Source organism: Myxocyprinus asiaticus, chromosome 18 (assembly GCF_019703515.2).
Source record: "Myxocyprinus asiaticus isolate MX2 ecotype Aquarium Trade chromosome 18, UBuf_Myxa_2, whole genome shotgun sequence".
Classification (NCBI taxonomy): Eukaryota; Metazoa; Chordata; class Actinopteri; order Cypriniformes; family Catostomidae; genus Myxocyprinus; species Myxocyprinus asiaticus.
In genome coordinates, this window is record NC_059361.1 from 46,551,728 (window position 1) to 46,567,932 (window position 16,205).

Genomic DNA, 16,205 nt, shown 5'->3' on the forward strand with positions numbered 1-16,205 from the left:
TGGACTCAAGATGGCGCCGAGTATGGCTGCTGTGTTGCGAGCTTCGACACAACATTGAAGTTTTTTGTTTGTTTTGTTTACAATTCTTATGTTTTTATTTGTCTTGGATGTTGTCTGCCTTATTGTCTACGACAGACAACACTTTTGGACATTGGTTCTGCAGTTGCACACTGTTAACCGGATTTCAAGTTCCTCAATGCCGACCTGCTGTTTACAAACATGCCAGCGGCTGGGCAGCCCGGCCACGGAAACGCAGAAGGAAAAGTGGAAGGAGAGCCGGTGTTCTCATCAGAGTAAGACGTCACACAAATCGACCCCCACTACCCAGTATTCTACTGGCAAATGTTCAGCCTCTGGACAACAAGCTCGGAGAGATGACAGCGTGGATCTCTTTCCGACGAGACACAAGGGACTGCTGCATTATCTGCCTTACAGAAACTTGGATGTCTGCTGAGATTCCAGATTCAGCCATCAAACCCGTGGAGTTCTCCGTGCACCGAGCGGACAGAGCAAAAGACCACTCAGGTAAAAGCAGAGGTGGTGGTGTATGTTTTATGATCAACAAATCCTGGTGTGATCAGAGGAACGTACATTCTATCAAGTCTTTCTGCTCTCCTGATCTGGAATTTCTCATGCTTCTGTGCCGACCATTCTGGCTACCGAGGGAATTCACAGCGGCCATTGTCACTGCTGTATACATCCCCCCACAAGCCGACACAGACCGGGCACTCAAGGAACTGTATGGGAGTATAAGTGAGCAGGAAATCGCGCACCCTGAGGCTGCGTTCATTGTGACCGGGGACTTTAACGAAGCCAATTTCAAATCAATCGCACCAAAATACCACCAACACATCAGTTTCAACACACGAGGGGACCGGGTTTTGGACCATTGCTACTCTCCCTTCCGGGATGGCTACAAATCCCTACCCCGCCCACCATTTGGAAAATCGGACCACTCTTCCATTCTGCTTCTGCCTGCTTACAGGCAGAAACTGAAACAGGAAGCACCCACCCTCAGAACGATCCAGTGCTGGTCGGACCAATCAGATTCTACGCTACAGGACTGTTTTGATCACGCAGACTGGGAGATGTTCCAGTCCACCTCTGATGATGACATCGAGGTTTACACTGATAACGTAACGTGTTTCATCAGAAAGTGCATAGATGATGTTGTTCCGACCAAAACAATACGGATCTACCCCAACCAGAAGCCATGGATAAATAGCAATATTCGCACGGCACTTGATGAGCAGACCTCCGCTTTTAATTCTGGGAACACGGAGGAGCATAAACAAGCCAGTTATGCACTCCGCAAAACTATCAGAGCAGCCAAACGCCAGTACAGGGACAAGATTGAAGGACAGTTTAACACCACCAACTCTAGAAGCAAGTGGCAGGGAATTAATATCATCACTGACTTTAAAGGGAATAAAAACTCCGCCGTGAACACCACTGCCTCTCTCCCAGTTGAGCTAAATACTTTTTATGCTTGTTAGAGGGAAATAACACCACCCTCGTGGAAAGAGCTCTCGCGGCCAAAGCTACAGAGGTTAGTTCACTCTCCGTCTCTGTAGTGGATGTAACCCGATCCTTCCGATGGGTGAATATCCGTAAAGCCGGGGGTCCAGACTGCATTCCAGGCTGCGTCATTAGAGCGTGTGTGAACCAACTGCCTGGTGTTTTTATGGACATTTTCAACCTTTCCCTCTCCTTGTCTGTGGTCCCCACATGCTTTAAAACATCCACCACTGTGCCTGTACCAAAGCAATCCAAATCACTTGCTTAAATGACTGCTGTCCTGTTGCTCTGACCCTGACCCCCATCATCAGCAAATGCTTTGAGAGACTAATCAGAGATTACATCTGCTCTGTGCTGCCTCAATCACTAGACCCATTGCAGTTTGCTTAACCGCAACAACCGCTCCACTGATGATGCCATTGCATCTACACGACACACTGCTCTCTCCCACCTGGAAAAAAGGAACACTTATGTGAGAATGCTGTTTGTAGACTACAGCTCAGCATTCAACACCATAGTGCCCTCCAAGATTGATGTGAAACTCCGGGTTCTGGGCTTAAGCAGCTCGATGTGCAGCTGGATCCTGGACTTCCTGTCAAGCAGACGCCAGGTGGTTAGAATGGGCAGCAACATCTCCTCATCACTAACCCTCAACACTGGAGCCCCACAGGGCTGTGTTCTCAGCCCACTTCTGTATTCCCTGTACATGCATGACTGTGTGGCAACACACAGCTCCAATGCCATCATTAAGTTTGCTGATGATATGACGGTGATAGGTCTGATCACTGACAATGATGAAACAGCCTACAGAGAGGAGGTGCACACTCTGACACGCTGGTGTCAGGAGCACAACCTCTCCCTCAATGTCAGCAAGACAAAGGAGCTTGTGGTGGACTTCAGGAGAAAAGACAGAGAACACAGTCCCATCACCATCAATGGAGCACCGGTGGAGAGAGTCAGCAGCTTCAAGTTCCTCGGTGTCCACATCACTGAGGAACTCACATGGTCCGTCCACACTGAGGCCGTTGTGAAGAAGGCTCATCAGCGCCTCTTCTTCATGAGCTGGCTGAGGAAGTTTGGAATGAACCACCACATCCTCACACGGTTCTACACCAGCACTGTAGAGAGGATCCTGACTGGCTGCATCTCTGCCTGGTACAGCAATAGCACTGCCCACAACCGCAAAGCCCTGCAAAGGGTGGTGCGAACTGCCAGACACATCATCGGAGGTGATCTTCCCTCCCTCCAGGACATATATACCAGGCGGTGTGTGAAAAAGCTTGGAGGATCATCAGAGACTCCAGCCACCTGAGCCATGGGCTGCTCTCACTGCTACCATCAGGCAGGTGTTATCGTAGCATCAGGACCTGCACCAGCCGACTTCATGACAGCTTCTTCCCCCCAAGCAATCAGACTTTTGAACTATTGATCACTCACAATCAATATACATCAGCACTGCACTTTATTAATCTTATTATCTCACACTGGACTGTCATATTCTCTCTTAACAACACACTGGCAACTGACTATCAACCGACAGCCTGATTGTCAATACAGTACAATACAACCTACTGTATATTTTATATATACTATATATACTATTTTTATTGTATAATGTGTATTATATATTGTGTGTATGTGTATTATATATTGTGTGTATTGTATACTGTACATTGTATATTATTATTTGTATATTGTGTTGTGTGTATTTATGTGTATATTAGATTGTGATGTGTAAATCTGATGTTTATTGTAAATTGGTATATGTCTCGTCACTGTCATGACTGCTATGTTGTTTGGAACTGCACCCAAGACTTTCACCCACTGTTACACTTGTGTATATGGTTGTGTGACAATAAAAGTGATTTGATTTGATTTGATACAGAAGAGAGGTGAAAAGAGCATTTTTCTGCCTTGAGGAATAGGTGGTGCTTTCTGAACTGTTGGAGGCAGTTTCACATGTTGGTGTTCAGTCATGGAATTGGAGAAGATGAGTATATCATCTATATAAATTATGACAATCTGATGGAGTTACTCACGGAAAACCTCGTTCATGAACCCCTGGAAGACTGCAGGTAAGTTGGCCAGTCCATAAGGCATCACCCTATATTCATAATGGCCAGTAGGGGTCACGAAAGCGGGCTTCCATTCATCACCCTTATGAATCTATATAAGGTTGTAGGCACTGTGCAGATCTAGCTTCGTGAATATTGCAGCTCCTCTCAACATCTCTAGGTCAGCAGGGATCAGGGGAAGAGGGTAGCAGAATTACGAGGAGGTGAGTGATCATGATGAGTTTGGTGATGAAGACAAGGAGAAATGTGAGGACGAGGTAAGGTCAGTCTTTTGTGGGAACATTGTTCACCCCAAGTAAGGATCTACCCGGATACCCAGGGCAATGTGGGGGAGTGTTGTATTAGCCAGAGTCTGCCAAGGACAATTTCTGATGTGGAACTCTCAAGAATGAGAAGTGGAATGTATTCAGTATGACAGGTGCCTACTTGTAGGAGGATGTGTTTAGTTCGATGAGTAATGATACCTTTTCCCAGTGTTTGGCCAGTCCCAGTGGATGGAGAGGGCCGTAGAGCAGGTGACGGTCGGGATGTTGAGTTGTTTGCAGAGAGATCTGGAGATGAAGTTACCCGCCGATCCTGAATCGATGAGGGCCTCAATGGTGAGTGAGTTGGTAGTAATTTTTATTGAAGTACTCAATGGAGAATGAATGGTGGGTTTACAATTGACTGAACTCACCAGTACACAAGGAGGATAAATGGAGCAGTTAGGGAGAAGATGGTCATCATTTCCACAGTATATGCAAAGTCTGTCCTGAATACAACATTGATGTTCTGTAGTACTGAGACATGAGGAGTCTATTTGCAAGGGTTCATCAAAGGAAGTGGCGGAGTATGAGGGGGATGAAAGTGGTTCCATCTTTTGTAGGACCTCGGTACCACAGGACTGCAGCCGATGAGCAACTCTGATGGAAATTTGTATGAATCTTTCCAGACACATGGTGTCATCGTAAACCACTAGTTGAAGCTTGACTGTAGTGTTGAGTCCTTGGCGATAGGTGGTGAGAAGAGCGGTGTCATTCCATCCACTGGCTGCTGCAAGGGTGCGAAAGGAGATGGCATAATTAGAAATAGATCTTTTCCCCTGCCTGATGCGATGAAGCTGGGAAAACCTCTTTGAAGTGGGAAAGGACGGCGGTAATGGATTGGGTAACTGGTCCATTTTGATTCCAAATTGATTTGGCCCAATGAAGTGCTCTGCCAGACAGGAGTGAAATAATGAGCTGTTTATTGATTGCAGGTGAGACTGATTAGAACTCTGGTGATCGGGAGCAGAGAAATGTAGGAGGTGGAGAGTCCGATGGGGGCGTGACACATTTACAAATAAACACAATTTTAAACACTGAACATTTTACAACTTCAATAATTATTCCCAACAGGATGAGAGCTTGCCAGTTTATTCCATCCTCAACCAATCAGTTCCACTTCACCAGATCTTTTTCAAGGGGGAGACACACAACCTGATTTCTGGCTGAGTAGGGCATCCGTTACAACATTTCTTACGCTTCTGAATCAGAACCAGTGCCACGGGTGGGGTCCAACTGTTGAGGTGCTGGTCTTGGCTTGTGGAACCTCCTACCGTGTGGTTTCCAGGGCATTTGACATGCCCAAATCCACAGTTCACCAGCTCATCCATCGAGTGGCAGGGGCAATAAGATGTGTTACACCCTCAGTTATTAGCATCCCAAACACAGTGGAGATACAAAGGGTGGTGGAAGAGGATTTCGGGCAGCTGGCTAGACATCCAGCTTTTCAAAGGCAGATGGGTGCCATTGACGGATGTCACATCCATATTAAAGCCCCTGGAGAACTCAGTGCTACAGAAACTGCAAGCTATTTCCCTCAATCCAGCAGCAGGCTGTTTGTGACCACAGAGTCAGGTTTATTTATGTGTTTGTTGGTTTCCTGGCTCTGTGCACGACTCCAGAGTCCTCTGTCACAGCCCCCTGTATCTCAGTTTTGGGCGTATCCATCACCAGTGAGCTTCCTCCTGGGTGATGGAGGATACCCATGTCTGGAGAGGCCCATTGCCTTGGTGACACCCTACAAGAAGCATGTAAAAGGAGTGGCTCAACAAAGGTTTGAACAATTATGTTCTTATATTTGTAAGTATAAAAAGTTATCATATTATATTCAAATAGTATATATAATTACTTTTGTTGCTTTACAGGTTTAATGTCTATCATGCAAAAGCCTACTCTGTCATTGAGCGAGCATTTGGCATTATGAAGGCCAGGTGGAGGGCCATCTTTTTCCACACCCTGGAAATGGACACTTTATTTGTCCCTGATGTTGTGGTATGCACCATATTACATACCATCTGTATTGGGGCAGAGGTCACGTGGCACCATGCAAGAAGCAGACGTGTGAACGACGAGCTCTGTGCACTTTGCTAAATTTTTATTATTCTCATGTTATAATTTGGTGAAATTCGATACACCCAGTTACACATTTGCTCTTTGAGGTAAAACACGTCAAAGAAGTCAAAATCATCAGGCTCTGGAGACATTAAAAGACACTTACATGTTCAGGATGAAAGTCCCGACAGACCTACAGACCGGGGACTCAATTTGGATGACGTGGCGGGAGAAGGAATCCAGCATCAGTTGTCCAACATATCGGTGATGATGACGAAGGTTCTTGCTGACTTGGAGGATCTCGCTGTACGTCGATCGATGTACGTACGTCGATCGATTACGGCGATGGAAATAAAATTCTCTGAGTTAGTAACGAGTATCGGATGCTGAGAAACAAATCGATTATTTGGAGTCTTCGGAGAGGGAATTAACTGCTAATCTGCCTGCGACCAAAGTTGATTTGGAACGTATTCTTGAAAAGCTTGAAGATCTTGAGAATAGAAACCGCAGGAATAACGTCAGAATTGTTGGAATTCCTGAGCATGAGGAGGGCAGAGATATGGTGAAATTTCTAGACGAGCTCTTCCCGAGTCTGCTCGACATAACAAGCCACAAGCTGGAAATCGAGCAAGTTCACAGAGTCCCAGCTCACAGATCTGCTGAGGGAGACAGGCCCCGATCGATTCTAGCCAAATTTCTGAGGTCATCCGATAAAGATCTCGTGTTGCGACAGGCGAGGAGCAAAGGGAAGCTTTCTTGGAGGAATCATAATATTTTCTTTTTCCCGGGCTTTGCAAGTTCGACAAGAGAGAAACACGATCGGTTCAAGGAATGCAAGAAACTCTTACATCGGCAAAAGATCTTGTTTGCTCTAATGTTTCCGGCCAAACTGAGAATAGAAATGAAGAACAGTCGCAAAGTATTTACATGTCCCAATCAGGCAATTTAGAGTCAATTTATTGAATCAGTGGGTGAGTAACCCATTGGATGTTTCTCATATGAGTGGGTCTGACTCGCTGTACTTACTCTGGCTTTGAGGAAGCTGGGCGTCATTTTGGTTTCTTTTTGCGTTGGCTGCGCCTAGCGGCTGGAGTTTGTTTTGTGAATAACACTTTCCTTAAAGAAGTTTTTGCATTGATGAAAGATTACTTTTGCATTGAAGTTCCCGGCCAGTTTGAGAGTGGACACTATGGATGACCGCAAAATATCTACATGCTCACACAAAGGATGTCTTTTATAAAGTTGATGGATTGAGTAAGTCATGGTATATACTTTTATGCGGCCTCCGAGTGAATTGACTTGACCATCCGGGGAACCGGGATGTCGGTTTTGTTTCTTTTTGTGTTGGCTCCGCCTAGCGGCTGGAACTTGTGCCGTTTATGGGACACTGGCATGATTACGTCATCTGCTGAACTCATAACAGCTGGCTCACTGAAAATTTGTTTGTCTATCCGTGAAACTGAACGGTTTTATATCAGCTGAAATTTGTTTTGTGGATGATCACACCTTTAAAACAATTCTGTGAATTAATCTACATGTTCTGTGTTCATTCGTCCTTTTGGCTGGGGTTTATTTTACAAAGTATTTTCTGTTATGTAATTTTGCTTCATAAATTTGTGAGGCAAAATTGAGCAATCCGATGGCAAAGTTGTCGTGGGAGCTTGTGGGCGTTCATGGACCTTTTGAATTTAGAGGGATTGTCGCCGGTTGCCGCTTTCGTGAACGGGGTTAATGCGCACGTTTTTCTTTTTTCTGTTTGTTTTGTTTGGGGGGAAGTTCGGGGTTTGATTGTTTCACTAATGGGGAATGTGGTCTGTATAATTTTGTTTTTGACACACAGTTTATTTTTTTTATTATATCAATATGTCAGTTGTTAATATGAGTGTACTATCTCTCTCCACATGGAATGTAAATGGGTTGGGGCACCCCATAAAAAGAAGGAAGGTTATTACTTTTCTTAAACGTAAGAAATACGATATAGTGTTTCTTCAAGAAATGCATCTTTCCCCGCAGGAAGCTGAAAAATTTGGGAAGATATGGGGTGGACATGTTTTTCTTTAGTGTTGGCTCAAGTAAGAGCAAGAGAGTCATCATATTGGTAAATAAACATTTACAATTCAAATTTTTCAAACAGATTAAAGATAAATTAGGAGGAGTCATTATTGTTTTAGCTGAAATTCAAGGGCAAAGGTTGATTTTGGCTAATATTTATGTGCCTAATGCTGATGATCAGGGCTTTTTTATAGATCTTGAAGGGATGTTGCAAACCGCTGGCACCCCTCATGATATAATATTGGGAGGAGACTTTAATCTTTTGATGGACTCAGTCCTTGATCACAGTGAAGCAAAAGTGTGTAAGCCCCCTAGAGCAACCTTGACGCTTCACAGGATTTGTAAAAATCTTGGTCTTTATTCTAGAATAGATTTTTTTTATTTTTTATATCCAAGTCCCTCATTTCATCTGTTGTTGATTGCTCAATTGGAAACATCTTAGTCTCAGATCATGCCCTGGTGAGTTTAGAGGTGGTGCCACATATGGAGAAAAATAAATCATATAGCTGGTGCCTTAATGTGTCCCTTTTGCAAAATCCTGATTTCCAACAAATGCTAAAGGCTGAAATCAGTGTTTATATGGAGACCAATTGGTCCTCAGTATCCACTGTGGGTGTGGCTTGGGAGGCAATTAAGGCGGTTTTTAGGGGTCGGATCATACAGTATGCCTCATTCATCAAAAAATCCAAAGCATTGAACTCGTGGAGTTGGAAGGAAATATTAAAAATGCCAAAGCAGAGCTGAAGTGCCATTTGTCATCCGATGGCCTCAGAGAATTGACTTGATTGAAATACAGATATAATACTATTTTGTCACAGAAAGTGGAGTTTTGGTTATTCAGGGCAAGACAGTCATACTTTGAGTCAGGGGACAAGGCAGGGAAACCTCTGTCTCGATATATAAAATAAAGAGAGTCTTTTTCTACCATTCCCTCAGTGAAATCTGCTGGTGATGAAATATTTACCTCAGCGATTGATATTAATAATGCTTTTAAAGAATTACATTGATCTCTATAGTTCCACGTCTTCGTCTACTGATGAAGATATTAGAAACTTTGTGGAACCATTAGAACTTCCTAAACTGACGACTGAGCAAAAAAATTATCTTGATTCTGAGATAACCTTGGAGGAGCTTGGCGAGGTAATTAAGGCCTTGCCTACAGGCTAATTTTTTAGATCTTATGCTACAGAAATGGCTCCACTTTTGCTAGAAGTTTATATGGAATCATTAAAGAATGGAAAGCTTCCGCCAACCATGACACAAGCCCGGATCAGTCTGATTCTTAAAAAGGACAAAGATCCAAGCAAGTGTAAGAGTTACCATCCAGTTTCACTGATCCAGCTAGACCTTAAAATATTGTCAAAAATGTTGGCTCAACAATTAAGTAAAGTTATGACATCTCATACATATAGATCAGGTGGGGTTTATTCGGGGCCATAGCTCTTCTGATAACATTAGGTGTTTCATCAATATCATGTGGTCAGTGGCGAATGATCAGACTCCGGTCACTTGATGCTGAAAAGGCATTTGATATGGTAGAATGGGATTATCTTTTTATGATTTTGGAAATGTACGGGTTCGGGAATACTTTTATTGGATGGATTAAGTTACTTTATAGACACCCGTTAGCAGTGGTACAAACAAATGGATTAATTTCAGATTATTTTATTCTTGACAGGGGCACCTGGCAGGGTTGCCCTCTTTCCCCATTATTATTCTGCCTTGCCCTGGAACCATTAGAAAGGAGGATGATTTTGCAGGGGTGATGGCGGGAGGTGTGGCACATAAGCTTTTGCTTTACGCAAATTATATTTTATTATTTGTCTCTGACCCTACTAGATCTATGCCTTGCCTCCACAGAATTATTAATTCCTTTTCTAAATTCTCAGGATACAGAGTTAATTGGTCTAAATCCGAAGCTTTGGCTCTGACAGGGTACAGCCCGGTAACGGCCTCCCAGCAGGGCGCCTTCCAATGGCCCAAACAGGGCATTAAGTATTTGGGTATTTTATTCCCAGCAAATTTGTGTGATTTAGTTAGTTAATTTTGACCCTTTAATAAAAAGTTTTTTGAGCGATGTGGGCAGGTGGGCTTCATTACATTTATCTTTGATTGGGAAGGTTAATGTTATTCAAATGAATTGTATTCCAAAATTCAACTACCTGCTACAATCTCTCCCTGTAGATGTCCCACTCTCATTTCAAGCAATTTCCTAGCATAGCGAAGTCCTTCACTTGAAATGGTAAATGTCCCAGATTACATTTCAGGAAATTGCATAGGCCGATTGACAAAGGTGGACTAGGCCTACGCAAGATTTTGTTTTATTATTATGCATTCGGTCTCAGACATTTGGCTCATTGGTCTCTTCCACCTGAGAGAGCCCCTCCCTGGTTTTGTATTGATCAGGAAATTCTTGCCCCTATTTCACCATTGCAAAGCCTTTCTATTAAACTAACCAGAGAAGTTATGTTACACACCGATATCTTGCATTTTCATGCGGTATGGACAAAAGTGTCCAGAGTGTTTAATTCAGACATTTATTTAAATGTTGATTCGAGCATATGGCTGAACCCCAAATTATGTATTAAGTCCCCTTTCTGCTGGACAGTGTGGATTGTGAGGGAGGTTAATACGCTCGGTGACCTATATGAGAGTGGAGTGTTGAGATCATTTGAAAATATGGTTCAACATTTTGGGATTCCAAGGTCTCAATTCTTTAGGTATTTACAACTGGCCACCAGCTCTGTTCTTTTTTTGGGAGTAGCATTCACCCCCCTAAAGCGGCAGATACTCTGGGAGTGGTGATTACTGCTTTTGGAAAAAGGTCATGAGGCATCAGTGTAATACTTCCTGCTAATTCAGTGTCTTGGGGACAGATCTTCAACTTCTCTCAAGAGATTATGGGAGAAAGATTTAAACTTGGTATTGGAGGGAGTGTGGGCTAGGATTCTAAAAAACATCAAGTCTACATCTAGAGATGCAAGGGTGTGCCTTTTGCAGTTTAAGATTTTACATTGATTCTGTTGGACCCCCTCTAGATTGAATAGGCTTGGTCTTAAAGACACATCCACCTGCTTGTGATGCCAATCAGAAGATGGGGACACAACCCATGTTTATTGTTGGTGTGTTAAGATCCAAGAATTTTGGTTGAGGGTTCAGAGTATAATGTGTGACGTATTGGGCACTCAAATTGCATTTTGCCCCAGACTCTGTATTTTAGGCGATGGTGCGGTCATTAATATAGGGGATAAATGCATAAAAAATTGGGTCCTAGCCAGTGTTATGATTGGCAGGCAGATCATTCTTAGGGGATGAAAGTCAGCTAGAGCACCCTCATTTCAAGAGTGGTGCACAAGATGGGCAGGGTAGCGGCATTCGAGGAAATGTCATGTAGAAGGATAGGCAACTTAGATTAATTTAATAAAAAATGGGGCAGATATTTGGTCTTTGTGGAGAGCTCTCGGGGAGGGGCAGTGGAAAGAGAAGTGTAGTTTTAAATGTGTGTGAGATATATATATATATATATATAATATTATTATTATTATTATTATTATGTTATTTATTTTTTTCGTTCTTTTTTATTATATACCACAGGGATATTTGTTGAGGGTCAGGGAAGGGTTGGGGATTGGGAGGGGGAAAGGGAATAATGGGGGTTAAATGTTGGTTCTGTTAATATATGTTTTGCTTTTCTGTGTCAACTGTGTGAATCAATAAAAAGTGTTAATTGGAAAAAAGAAACCCCAAGGCAAAACAACTGAGGACACCGGTAAATAGCGGCTCCCAGATTACATTTTTCCCAGGTAGCAATGGTGATGGCCACACCAACCAAAGGGACCTGAGAGACAGAGCTTATACTTGAAAGGCAGGACTCCTGGCCTTTGATCTGGGAGTGGGTTGCTGCGGGGGTGCATTGTGTGGAGTGGGGGGTCCTGGTATTGCAGCTAGGGTTTGTGGACCCTCATTTGAGTGGCCACGGTGAGGGTTGGGGGGGGGGGCAGATGATCACTGCCATGGATGGTAGCCTGGAGCTAGTAGCAAATATAGAATTGTCTCTCAGACCATGAGAAACAAAGATTTAACTCTTTGGCCTGAATGGCAAGTGTCATGTCTGGAGGAAACCAGGCACCGCTCATCACCTGGCCAATACCATCCCTACAGTGAAGCATGGTGGTGGCAGCATCATGCTGTGGGGATGTTTTTCAGCGGCAGGAACTGGGAGACTAGTCAGGATCAAGGGAAAGATGAATGCAGCAATGTACAGAGACAACCTTAATGCAAACCTGCTCCAGAGTGCTCTGGACCTCAGACTGGGGCGAAGGTTCATCTTCTAACAGGACAACGACCCTAAGCACACAGCCAAGATAACAAAGGAGTGGCTACGGGACAACTCTGTGAATGTCCTTGAGTGGCCCAGCCAGAGCCCAGACTTGAACCTGATTGAACATCTCTGGAGAGATCTGAAAATGGCTGTGCACTGACGCTCCCCATCCAACCTGATGGAGCTTGAGAGGTCCTGCAAAGAAGAATGGGAGAAACTGCCCAAAAATAGGTGTGTCAAGCTAGTAGCATCATACTCAAAAAGACTTGAGGCTGGAACTGGTGCCAAAGGTGCTTCAACAAAGTATTGAGCAAAGGCTGTGAATACTTATGTTCATGTGATTTATTTGTTTGTTTTTTTTTCTCCTTTTTTATTTTTAATACATTTGCAAAGATTTCAAACAAACTTCTTTCACGTTGTCATTATGGGGTATTGTTTGTAGAATTTTGAGGAAAATAATGAATTTAATCCATTTTGGAATAAGGCTGTAACATAACAAAATGTGGAAAAAGTGAAGCGCTGTGAATACTTTCCAGATGCACTGTAAATCACAAGCAAAAAGTATTATAAAAAAATAATAGCATGAAAAAAGCTGCTTATCGATTCTGTGCTCAACAGTCACACAATAAAAATATTTTAAAATGTCTGTTTTGATAAATAGTCAGTCAAAAAAAAAAAAAAAAAAAAAACAAGGGTTATGGTTTATGTCAGCAGTCACCAATTAGCGCATCGCGGTCAGGGTCCGGACCATGGCTTGGTTCCATCCAGACCATGATACATCGTGACTTCGGCTGACCCATCTCTCCGTTTCTGCACTTCAAGTGATAAGCGACAAAACAACGGAGCTGTGTATAGCACAAGCACTTGGGCATAGATAGCACTGATCTTTCAGCGCTGTATCCTCGAATATTTTTCTCTATTACAGATCACGCTTCATTTATACCGTTTCACGCTCACCGCGTGTTGCTAGATGTGGTGCCGCATGCAGATTTGCAGATGTGGTTATTTTAACAGCAGTAGGCAGTAGCAGAAAAATACAGTGAGCAATATAGATACTGGCATCTTTCGCTAAAACACACTGCAGAAAACAAGAATAACGCAAAGTGAAGTTCATGTGTCTGAAATGAATCTGACTGTTTGGCTAAACTAGGTTTGTGACAGGACAAACGGGCTTCCAGAGCGCCTTTAAACAATTACGTTGTTTTGATTTTTTTCATCTAAAATTGCCTTTATTATGATCAGCATGTTTAAAGTGTTTCACAAACAGATTATTTTTGTGAAAATGAATTAAAGATGTCATTATTTCTGGCATAGATAGCAAGTAAAAACAACCAGAAATGTTATATTACTAGTAGTATGGTGGACTTCTCATGAGAAAGTTTCCATTATTTGATATTTACACTACCAATCAAAAGTTTTGAAACACTCATTCTTTATTTTTTTTATATATATATATATATATATATATATATATCACATTTTAGAATAATAGTAAAGTCATCAAAACTATGGAATAACATAAATGGAACTATGGGAATTATGTTGTGACTAAACAAAATCCAAAATAAATCAAAACTGTGTTATATTTTAGCATCTTCAAAGTAGTTACCCTTTGCCTAGAATTTGCAGACATGTACTCTTGACATTTTCTCAACCAACTTCTTGAAGTTTCACCCTGGGATGCTTTTTAAACAGTATTGAAGGAGTTCCCATCTATGTTGGGCACTTATTAGCTGCTTTTCTTTATTATTTGGTCCAAGTCATCAATTTCAAAAACTTTTTTTTATTACATTTTTGCTATATAATGGAATAAATCAATATGGTTGCACAATTATATTTTTGTCTACAAAACTAATTTCAAACATTTAAGCATACGCCTTCAGATCAAAAGATTTTTAAGATCATGAGAAACATTTCAGTCAAGTGTTTCAAAAGTTTTGACCAGTAGTGTATATTCCATTTATAGGCCTACTTAACTTTAGCTAAAAGTATTTTAATCTTTACTATTGTGATGTACATTGTTTGCTGTTGGTATATTTTTGTTTTTGTTTTTTAGATTGTCTCCCTTTTTCTCCCCAATTTGGAATGCCCAATTTCCAATGCGCTCTAGGTCCTCATGGTGGCGTAGTGACTCGCCTCAATCCGGGTGGCGGAGGACGAATCTCAGTTGCCTCCACGTCTGAGACCGTCAATCCACACATCTTATCACGTGGCTTGTTGAGCACATTACCACGGAGACATAGCACGTGTGGAGGCTTCACGCTATTATCCGTGGCATCCACACACAACTCACCACATGATGTTAGACTTCCAACTTCAAAATCAAATCAAATCACTTTATTGTCACACAGCCATATACACAAGTGCAATGGTGTGTGAAATTCTTGGGTGCAGTTCCAATCAACATAGCAGTCATGACAGTGATGAGACATATACCAATTTACAATAAACATCAAATTAACACAACACAATTTAAACATCTGTTATACACATAATTACACTCAACAATATACAAATAATAACATACACTGTACAGTATACAATACGCTGTTTTTGTTTTTGTTTTTTGTTTTTTTGTTTTTTACTATATAGATACACATTATTCAATAATAATTAAAAATTAAAATATATATAAAAAAGTATATATATATATATATATATATATATATATATAGAATGTACAGTATTGTACTGTATTGACATTCAGGCTGTCGGTTGATAGTCAGTTGTTAAGAGAGACATAATATAATAATAATAATATAATTTATGACTGTCCGGTGTGAGATATAAGAGTAAGGGTAATAAAGTGCAGTGCTGATGTATATTGATCATGAGAGATCAAGAGTTCAGAAGTCTGATTGCTTGGGGTAAGAAGCTATCATGGAGTCGGCTGGTGCGGGTCCTGATGCTGCGATACCGCCTACCTGATGGTAGCAGTGAGAACAGCCCATGGCTCGGGTGGCTGGAGTCTCTGATGATCCTCCGAGCTTTTTTCACACACCGCCTTGTATATGTTCCTGGAGGGAGGGAAGCTCACCTCCGATGATGTGTTTGGCAGTTCGCACCACCCTTTGCAGTGCTTTGCGGTTGTGGGCGGTGCTATTGCCGTACCAGGTGGAGATACAGCCAGTCAGGATGCTCTCCACAGTGTAGGTGTAGAACCGTGTGAGGATGTGGCGGTTCATTCCAAACTTCCTCAGCCGTCTCAGGAAGAAGAGGCGCTGATGAGCCTTCTTCACAACGACTTCAGTGTGGATGGACCATGTGAGTTCCTCAGTGATGTGGACACCCAGGAACTTGAAGCTGCTGACTCTCTCCACTGGTGCTCCATTGATGGTGATGGGACTGTGTTCTCTGTCTTTTCTTCTGAAGTCCACCACAAGCTCCTTTGTCTTACTGACATTGAGGGAGAGGTTGTGCTCCTGACACCAGTGTGTCAGAGTGTGCACCTCCTCTCTGTAGGCTGTTTCATCATTGTCAGTGATCAGACCTACCACCGTCGTGTCATCAGCAAACTCAATGATGGCATTGGAGCTATGTGTTGCCACACAGTCATGTGTGTACAAGGAATACAGGAGTGGGCTGAGAACACAGCCCTGTGGGGCTCCAGTGTTGAGGATCAGTGATGAGGAGATGTTGCTGCCTATTCTAACCACCTGGCGTCTGCTTGACAGGAAGTCCAGGATCCAGCTGCACAGCGAGCTGTTTAAGCCCAGAGCCCGGAGTTTCTCATCTAGCTTGGAGGGCACTATGGTGTTGAATGCTGAGCTGTAGTCTACAAATAGCATTCTCACATAAGTGTTCTTTTTTTTCCAGGTGGGAGAGAGCAGTGTGTATTGTAGATGCAATGGCATCATCAGTGGAGCGGTTGTTGCGGTAAGCAAA